The 9,105-nt window shown below is 45.0% G+C and overlaps 1 non-coding gene across 1 annotated transcript; it reads left to right on the plus strand.

The window, feature by feature from the left end:
* The first annotated feature begins 7,919 nt into the window (after positions 1-7,919).
* On the plus strand, positions 7,920-7,991 carry Trnah-gug (transfer RNA histidin (anticodon GUG)). Its single transcript has one exon. It is a non-coding gene; the product is annotated as a tRNA-His (tRNA).
* Positions 7,992-9,105: the final 1,114 nt, after the last annotated feature.

The following is a 9,105-nucleotide window of genomic DNA, read 5'->3' on the forward strand; positions in this document are numbered from 1 at the left end:
CCGGGAACCCGTTGCGCTGATTCGCAACGAGAAATAAAAAGGAAATGTTTTACTACATCTGCAACAGCGCAACTTCATTTATTGCCATCTTTAGGGTTCGTAAGCGACCTTATACGCAAGAATGCAAACACATCTCGCTGCTGCAGGCACCTGTTAGATTTTAAAAGGAACGCGAATGGTCAACACAGCAGCCGTAACAGAAAATTTGTGCTCACTGTGAGGTCCCAGAAGCTTGGTTTGCACACTGTAAACCTGCTTGTCACTTTGCGAAAACCTAGCTAAACATGAGATGTTGATTGTACTGCGTGCGTTGACAATTCAATTCGCAATTCACTTGCGACGAAAGCCGTAAATAAGTGATCCGAAACCGTTATTCATCAAACCTTCCTTCAGAGTCGCTAAAATTTCATTTAAATAACCCGTTAGAGCGGTTACATTTATATCTGCGCTGATCAAAATTCAGTAATTTTATGTTGCCTTTTGAACACAAAAAAAATATCGTAAGCTCTTACGAAGAATTTCGGGGCAGTTAAGTAGTGCTACCATTTCAGGGCATCCCACAAATGCAAGAATGCGTCATGCTACCAGTGAAACCGATTGAGATTGCCGTTGTAAACTAAATTTCAGAGATCGAGGCTTCCTGATTTGTTTCTATTTATGCTTTTATTGAAGGCTCAAAGCCATAGTCTGGAAATATCGAGCTTGCTACGAGCCACAGCGTACAAGTTCATTGTCACAATTACGGTCATTCTGAGATTCCCTATGAGTCGTCGCTTTTTTTTTGGCGTAGTAATTGAGACAGACTGCCGCTTCCATGCTATACATTGAACGTTGAGGAACCCAACTACAGCATACCACTCTTGTTTGCACCTTTCGTGCGCACATACGGCGGGAAAAAGGCACGAAGCGCGCCCACAGTGTGCATTCTTACGGGCCGCTCAGCGGAGCATCCACACTAGCAGCGCGACGCTGTCGCCACCTACATGTCGAGCTCGCGGTGAATTCCCCCCTTTTTGGAGCTCGCCTGGCTCATTCCTTTACTTTTATTTATTTATTAAATACTGCGGACCATTGAAGGTCCATGCAGGGTGGGTGGTTACGTATCAAAGCAGGAAATACAATGCGAACATGAATACACAGAAACAAACCAACAAACATCACTGGGAACGATACATGGGATCTGTAAGGGAAAAGCGTAAAAAGCGTGCTCGTAAAAAGCGTGTTCGCACCAGGCCAAGGGTCTGCTGATTCGGGACTGCGCCCACTGCCCGCAAGCAGTCGGTGCTTGTGGCAACAGCATACCAACGAGGACTCGCTAGCGCGTCAGTGTCATTCTGCGCGCGTTCTGCGTACTGGCTCGTTGAGCAGTGCGCATTACAGCGCAAAATACGGTGAATTCAGTATAGAAAACATCGGCCAAAAGCGAAGAAATCATTTTTTTAGAAAAAGCATACACTCTCGGAGGATTCGAACTTGCGGCTTGCAAAATAACATACCTAGCGCTCCAGACCATTCGGCCATGAGCCAATGCTATACCAGTGTTGTAAATATAAAGTATATAATGTATTGTAAATTTCATAAAGTATATAATGTATAGCCAGTTTACTTTTTATATAGTTTTAGCATTTCAAAGTGCTAAGGTGATTATTTGTTGTATAGCGCTCGTGCAGTAAGCGTCCCCCGAACTCCCACAACACGTCACGTCTAGCAACTGCATTGTTTAGACGAAGACGCGTTCACAGATATGTGGTCGTGCTTCTGACCACGGTGCGCGTTTACCCAGCGCAAAAGGGTGCTTCCTGCTCCCTAGTTTTAGGCTGTACGGTAAAAGTTTCGGTTGATTTTATTTTCTTAGTACCTATATTAACTTCGCTGACTCTTCTCCCGCCTTCAATTGGGCTCGTACCAGTCAGCTTGGAGTCGCATGTGCGCTTGTACAGCGCTTGCGTGGAGCGACCTGGAGTTAGAGCTCGATACAGTGTATAAACTAACAAACTAAAGGCACATTCTTTCATTCACAAACGTGCCGTGGCTTAGTTTCAACTTAGCGAACGAATTGCGACGACCCGTCGGTGGCCGGCGGGCTAAACGCTGGGCCGACTGACTCTGTCGGAGCAGTCGGCCGTGCTCCGTGCAGTAGGCAGTCAAGCCACGCCACCTTTTTGTGACGTCATACGAAATGCCACCGAAAATGCGCGAGGATGCAGAGAGGAGGACAGAAGTTTAGAATTCATTTTAGATCCAGAGCATCTCATTCACTAGCCTTGTCCCTCCGGCGTCGTCGTCGTCGTCGGCGGCGTTGTCCGCCCCTCCCCCATTCTCCTCGCAGCGCCAGCTGCACTCTCCGCCGCTCACCCCCTCTCCTCTCCGATAGCGAACACTCTCTCGCGAGGGGCATGGGATTGGATTCGATTAGATTGGCTTGACTTGGCTTGGCTTGGCTTGGCTTGGCTTTGGCTTTGGCTTTGGCTTTGGCTTGGCTTGGCTTGGCTTGGCTTGGCTTGGCTTTGGCTTTGGCTTTGGCTTTGGCTTTGGCTTTGGCTTTGGCTTGGCTTTGGATTGGATTGGATTAAAGTGGATTGTGTTGGATTGTGTTGCGTCATAGCCGCGGCATGTTGCGTCATATCCGCGGCAGATGCGCTGGGGCCGGCGCATGTGCAGTACTCTCTCTTCCGCGGTTTCCTCTCCTTCGGGCGCGCTGCGCATATAACCGGTGTGCCGTTCTCCGGCGAAGCAACATCCACGCTTGACTCAAACACCTAGAGTCCACGCCGCTTTACAAGTACGCCAACGTCGTCATCGACTGGGACCGGCTTACGCAGTCCCCTCAACGTTATGCGCGCTATAAAACGCGGTCCCTTCGCAGCTCGGCCTATGCGTCGCATCTACACAGGGGTTCCCGCAGTCGGCCGTGCTCCGTGCAGTAGGCAGTCAAGCCAAGCCACCTTTTTGTGACGTCATACGAAACGCCACCGAAAAGGGGCGAGGATGCAGAGAGGAGGACAGAATTTTCGAATTCATTTTTCTAGTGAAATAAAGTCTCATAAATGCCGCGAGAGTGGTCGAAACATGGCCTTCAGACTCCGGACTAGAATTGACGCTCGTAATCCGGCAGTGCTTACGAATCACTCTGTCCCTTTAATCATGTAAATACGCAGCCGGGCCGGGCCAGGACGGGCCCGGACCATAGGACTAAGGTCTCGGGCCGGGCCGGGCTGGCCCGTTGGTATTCTTTCTCGGGCCGGGCCTACTGCGATAAGCACCGGGCCCGGGTTGGGCTCGGGCCTAAATTTCTGGCCCGTGCACAGCTCTAGCCGATATTTCATTGTCTGTTTGGTCCTCTGTGCAGGCCACTTAACAAAAAAGGAGGCACGCGTACGTGGTACTGTAGTGAATCCGTAATTTTACGGGCGTATTCTACGATACTAAAAATGGAAAACGGGTGATCTATTGATCCCTTCAGAACGGAGTTCTTATTCCTGCTCCAGCTATTTGAAAGAAGCTGCAGCAGCACTTGTTTCGATTTAACGACCGTCGTATTCGTGCCTCTAACACTTATTGGTTGCTTATAATGGCTTAAAATCAGACAGTCAGGCAGACAGACAAAATTAGACAGTCAATCAGAGAATATTGGGGCTTAGCTATAATGCGCACCAGCTTCTTGGTGAATAGCTGCAGTTCCCTGACATTTTGGTTAATTACAACTAACCTTTTTTTACTGGCAAGCATCTTTCCGTTTCCGCATTTTAAGCACCATTATCTGCTTGAAATGTACACGATCGGTGACGTGATCGGACCCTAGGCGTAGTCATGCATAATACCGTACTTTTGGCTGGCGCGTTGATTCGTAGTCACCGTTACAGACCTCAGCAAACGAAATAGGTAGGTCGGATAAATGAACTCTCAAACACAATTTTGTTTCGCGATTAGACATCCCCCTAATAAACGAAAAGAATCAATCGCAAAGAGGTAATTATAATAAATACACCATCCCTTCTTTATGAAAGTTGACAGAAGCGCCAAAGCGCCCATTTTTTGCGCGCGAAGTAAACGTATCTGGGAACGATTTAAACGTATACCAATACGTTATTTATGAGATATATGGATGAATTTTGCTTCAGGAAAAGTTTGTCATCTCCAGGATGAATTGTGGTTCACAAAAATGGTATATTGTGTAATCTTGAATAGTGTACTGCCGCAGCTTTCCTATATGGTTCTTATTTTTCATGTTTTACGTTTCCCTTCTGCAAATAGATTATTGTAAACGCGAAGTGTGCTTTGAATTTCTTTCTGGTATGTGCTATATGTCATTGCTCTGTTTTAAACACGAAGTGTGCTACGAAAGTTTAATTGACGTGTGCTATGTCATTGTTCTGAATGTATCACCCAATTCCTGCAAAAGCCTCCACTAAGAGGCTAGCAGTGTGTTCTAAATAAAATAAATAAATAAATTTATACTATTGTACTCCTTCTTCATGATTGTCTCATCCAGAACCTTCCCTTTTTCGCGATTTTAAACTGACCGTTCTAATTCAATAGGAGCCCGCGGTTTCACGCATGTAGAGTGAGTAATTGTCCTGTAATTGGTTTCGGGAGACTTTTGATAACAAGAGGTGGAGACATTTTTGTAATCATATATACTCCCTCAGTACACGGTCATGCTTCACTGCAGGACAGGCAGTGTGGGGAAGCCAGCTTACAAAAATCAATTGCTTACACCGATACATTGAAAGTCGGCGTCGCCTATGAGCACAAAGGCACTGATAAGAAAACATTTTTTTTTCAGGAGCAATTTAAGTGTATTGTATCAAGATAAGAAAGCCCCAGGGCCTTTTTTTTTATTTTCTTATGAGGGCTTCTCTGTCGGGCAACCAGCCTAGGAGGAAATGCATTATTTATTTATTTTTTTATATTTATTTATTGAGTTATTAATTAATTTAATTGCAAAGTCTTCCCGAATGTAAAGTTTTCCCGAATTGACACCACCCTCCCTACCCGCCCCCACATAGGCCGAGTTGCCATCCTTGTGTCAATAAAGTTTTATTTATTTATTTATTTATTTATTTATTTATTTATTTATTTATTTATTTATTTATTTATTTATTTATTTATTTATTTATTTATTTATTTATTTGTTTATTTATTTATTTATTGGCCCTGCAGGCCAAAATTTAGGCCCAGGCAGGAGGGGCAACAATACAAGAAAGACTAAGTGAAACAAGACTAGCATCGTCACAGACAATGCAGGAGGTACATCAAATACATCAAAGTACTTCACACAACACAAGAAAAGACGGAAAATCACTTTATAACCCAGTACCGCCTTAAGCGTACAAGAAAAGACGCTGTAGTTCTAAAAATTTGCCGGATTCAAGTTCCACTCTGACACTGTGCGTGGGAAAAAGCTGTTTTTAAAAGAAGTTGTGCGAGCGAAAATTGGTGTTAGGGCTGCGCCCTCATGACTGTGTCTTGTGGTCCTAGTATATTTGGGGGAGAGCTACTTTCAACTTGCAGCTATACAATTACGTAAGAATGATAGTCGACTAATTTTGCTGCGTGCTCTTAATGTTGGAATGTTATTAAGTTTCGTCAAAGATGTTTGAGAATCACACCTCCTATATTTGGAAAAAATAAATCTTACCACATTTTTTTAATGTATTCAAGCTGGTGGGAATCTTTGTCTGGGAAGTGTCCCAGACAACTGCGGCATATTCAAGTTTTGAACGTATGTATTATATGCGAGGAGCTTTGTACTTACTGGTATACTTACTTTATACTTACAGGACGACATCGGTCACACGAAGAAAGTTTTCGCTTTGAAAGAAATTCATTGTCTTTCCACTCTGTCAAGAAGGATGACCGGCGAAGCGGTGGTGCCGAGTCTCAACTTGGGCGACAATATCCTTTAACCGGGGCGCAGTGCAGGGAGTGCACGAAACAAAGCACGTTTGTTTGCAATTTGCGCTTGAGCATACTTGCTCGATAATTACCTGAATGAAACTTTTGAAGGACCAGAGTTTCATTCCAGCGGACAAACATGGGCTGTACGTTTCCCTCCCGTAGGAGCCCATGCCTTGACAGCAGACGGCAATTTAACTTCACTGTGAAGTATGTAATTTTGAAACGTAAATGAAACTTCACGCAATGGTAGAGCCGACTTAGGGGCTAATTGTCGTATAATCGATTTTTGGTATAGTTGCAATGAAACAGGAGTTGTAGTCGTTTTCTGTAATGACACTCTCTCTTTAGACGGACGTGCTTCACGGTGAAACGCCCAATGTTGAAAGGCGAGCTTACTATATGATGATGATGATGACGATGATTGCTATTGGTTTCCACTTTGTAGCGGAGTGATGACGTGTCATCTTACCAAAAAGGGCTAATACACCTATGTTTTATACTCTTGGTTTAATAATAGCGCTGCTTAAGGCAGGCACAAAACGTTATTAGGCACAAAATACTTTTTTTTTCCTGTTACAGGTGGCAGCCGTCCTAGGCAATATTCCCCTCTCTGCTTTTCGTCCACCTGCATTCTAATCTTCTTTTCATCCCCTCGACAGCCTTGAAGTTAACTTCCTCGGTGCTACCCTTAAATCCTAGGGCTTCTGGAAGCCGAATATTTTCCTCATGTAGGTTTGGATGGATACCTTCGCATTCTACACTATGTGCCGCATAGTTTCTGTTTCTTTTCCGCAGACCACACATACCCCATCATTTTGTGAATACTTCCCCACAAAGCTCTTAGTTCGCAAGTAACCTGCTCTAGCCTCAAAAAGCAAACCACTGCCCTGGGAATTATCGTAGAAATTTTCCTTTCTGATGTCCAATTTCTCTGCCCTGTACATCACTAACGACGTTTTAGCTTCCACTTTTTCCCTCCATTTATTCATTTCAATCTGCCTTGCCCCTTTTTTGGTTACCTTGGCTGTTTTGGATTCCCCACTGTTCTTTCCGTATTTCATCGTTAGCCTTCCAGTCTTCCTTGACCACTGCGTGTCCCGCTTTTCTAGTATAGGTACCTAAAAACCTAGGTTGCTCACCTTCGTTGATCCATTGCTGTCAACCTCCTCTCAAAACACGTTTTACTCTGCGCTTCTCGAACTTCAAACGACGCCCAGCCCATATCTCCCTGCATTGCTTCGTTAGTTGTTTTTCCATGTGCGCCTAAAGGCCAAACGGCCTACCGTTCTCTCGTTCACTTCAATGCCTGATAAAACGTCTGATTTTAAGCAGAGTACAGCATTCGCAAAGGTGAGACCCGGAACCATTACTCCTTTCCACATTCCTTTCACTACTTCATATTTGTTATACCCACATATTTGTTATACCTCCTCTATGCTTCATTATAGCTGCGTTTCGCGTTCCCTTACCCTTACGTTGCTCCTCGTGAGTTCTTAAGTAGTTATTCCTTTCGTTTATCCACACTCCCAAAATAAACTATAAATGTAAATTAAGTCGTCGTCACCTCTAATCACAAATTCATTGCGGAGAAGACATTTTTTCAGGGGCAATATAAGTCGTCTTGTATCAAAACGTGATGGCCCTGGGACGCCTTTATCATTTTTTTTATTTTTTTCCTTAAGCAGAAGGTGGGGCGCAGTTTTACGAGTCCAGGGATTTGAATGGGCGCCACAAAATGGCGCTACGCTCACTTGGTACTCTTGTCTACATTGCTCTGTGGTCGGAAACGGTCTTCTGGATTCTACCCATAGACAGCTTCGCTTTAAAAATGAGCTTGACTGCCCAGGGTGGGGAGGGGCTGGAGGAGAGAGAGGCGTCTCGGAAGCAGTTCGCCCAGGGCGCCGAATGAAGTAAGGCCGGCCCTGGTCGCCACTGCAAGTGACCTACTTGGCTCCTCGACACGTGGGTGTTCGCGCATTGCTCCACCGCTTTGCGTCGAGGCGCACGTCCCCTGGACAGCCGTGATCGTATAGTGGTTAGTACCTTGCGTTGTGGCCGCAATAACCCAGGTTCGAATCCTGGTCACGGCAGTGTTTTTTTTTTTTTTTGCGTACGCACAGCTTTTATTGCTCACACAAACATTATCTTGCAGGGCTAATACAAATTCGCGTGAGCTGTTTTTAGTTGCGATGCAAAGATAATCCAAAAGGGGCATGTTGGGCAAGATGTTGCGAGATACAGAACAGCGTACATTTTGACGGAGAGCGAAGAGAAACACATAACACAAGCGCTGCAAAGATAAACTATACAACTACAATGCCGGTTCGGTCTCTAATCTACGTTTCTATAATACCAGCAACAAAATAAACGTGAACAAAGGAAATCGTCTAGGTCTGCTAATCGACCGCCCTGACGCGATGATCCCAGAACAAGATATATTAAACAAAAATAACCAGGGACCCCCAAAAGAGTAAGAAAAGCACTATAACCGTGCAACGTCTTGTACTTGCAAAAGAAAAAAAATGAGCTTATTGGCGATTTAAGACGATTGATGGTTATAACAACGTAAATGTAAGATATTTTTTGCGCCGGTTAGTAAAGTCTCTACTTAAAATCCCTATCATTCTGCGCTCTAGCGCGCCCAGTCCCAGATGCCAGCCGACAGCCGGAGCCCCAGTCGTTCGATGTGCGGGCCCGTTGAGTGTACGGACGCGTTGGATCATCCATGGATGTAGTGATGCGAATGGGTGGTCTGAGGGGTTGGATGTTTGCTCGGGCATCTCGTGACCTAGAGCGTGCTCTTACTCGGTGGATGGAGTGACTCGTTGTATGTACTGACCATGACTGACGAGTTGATCATTTGTGGATTGCCCTGCCCCGAAGCCAGCCTGGAAGTTCTCGAGACGATCATTGTACTCTAAGAAGTACTATTGATCATCAGCTCTATAAGCTTGCACAGGCAGCTTGTCAGGGCGATGGGACGACAACTCGAGGAGGAAGACGGTTCCTTCCCTTACTCCAGGAAAGCCACTACTATGGCCTCCCTCCAAGTATTCGGAATGTGTTTCAAAAGCCATACTTTATTCTATATGTGTAGGAGTGTTTCAAGTGTGTGTTTGTAGGTGTTGCATCATGGTGTATGTAGTACGAACCTCATTACCTGAGGCAAATGTAAAAATGCGAACATTATGCTAAATTGAATAA

The sequence above is a fragment of the Haemaphysalis longicornis genome, unplaced genomic scaffold (assembly GCF_048455015.1).
Source record: "Haemaphysalis longicornis isolate Haplotype H1 unplaced genomic scaffold, Haemaphysalis longicornis Haplotype H1 scaffold_6, whole genome shotgun sequence".
Classification (NCBI taxonomy): Eukaryota; Metazoa; Arthropoda; class Arachnida; order Ixodida; family Ixodidae; genus Haemaphysalis; species Haemaphysalis longicornis.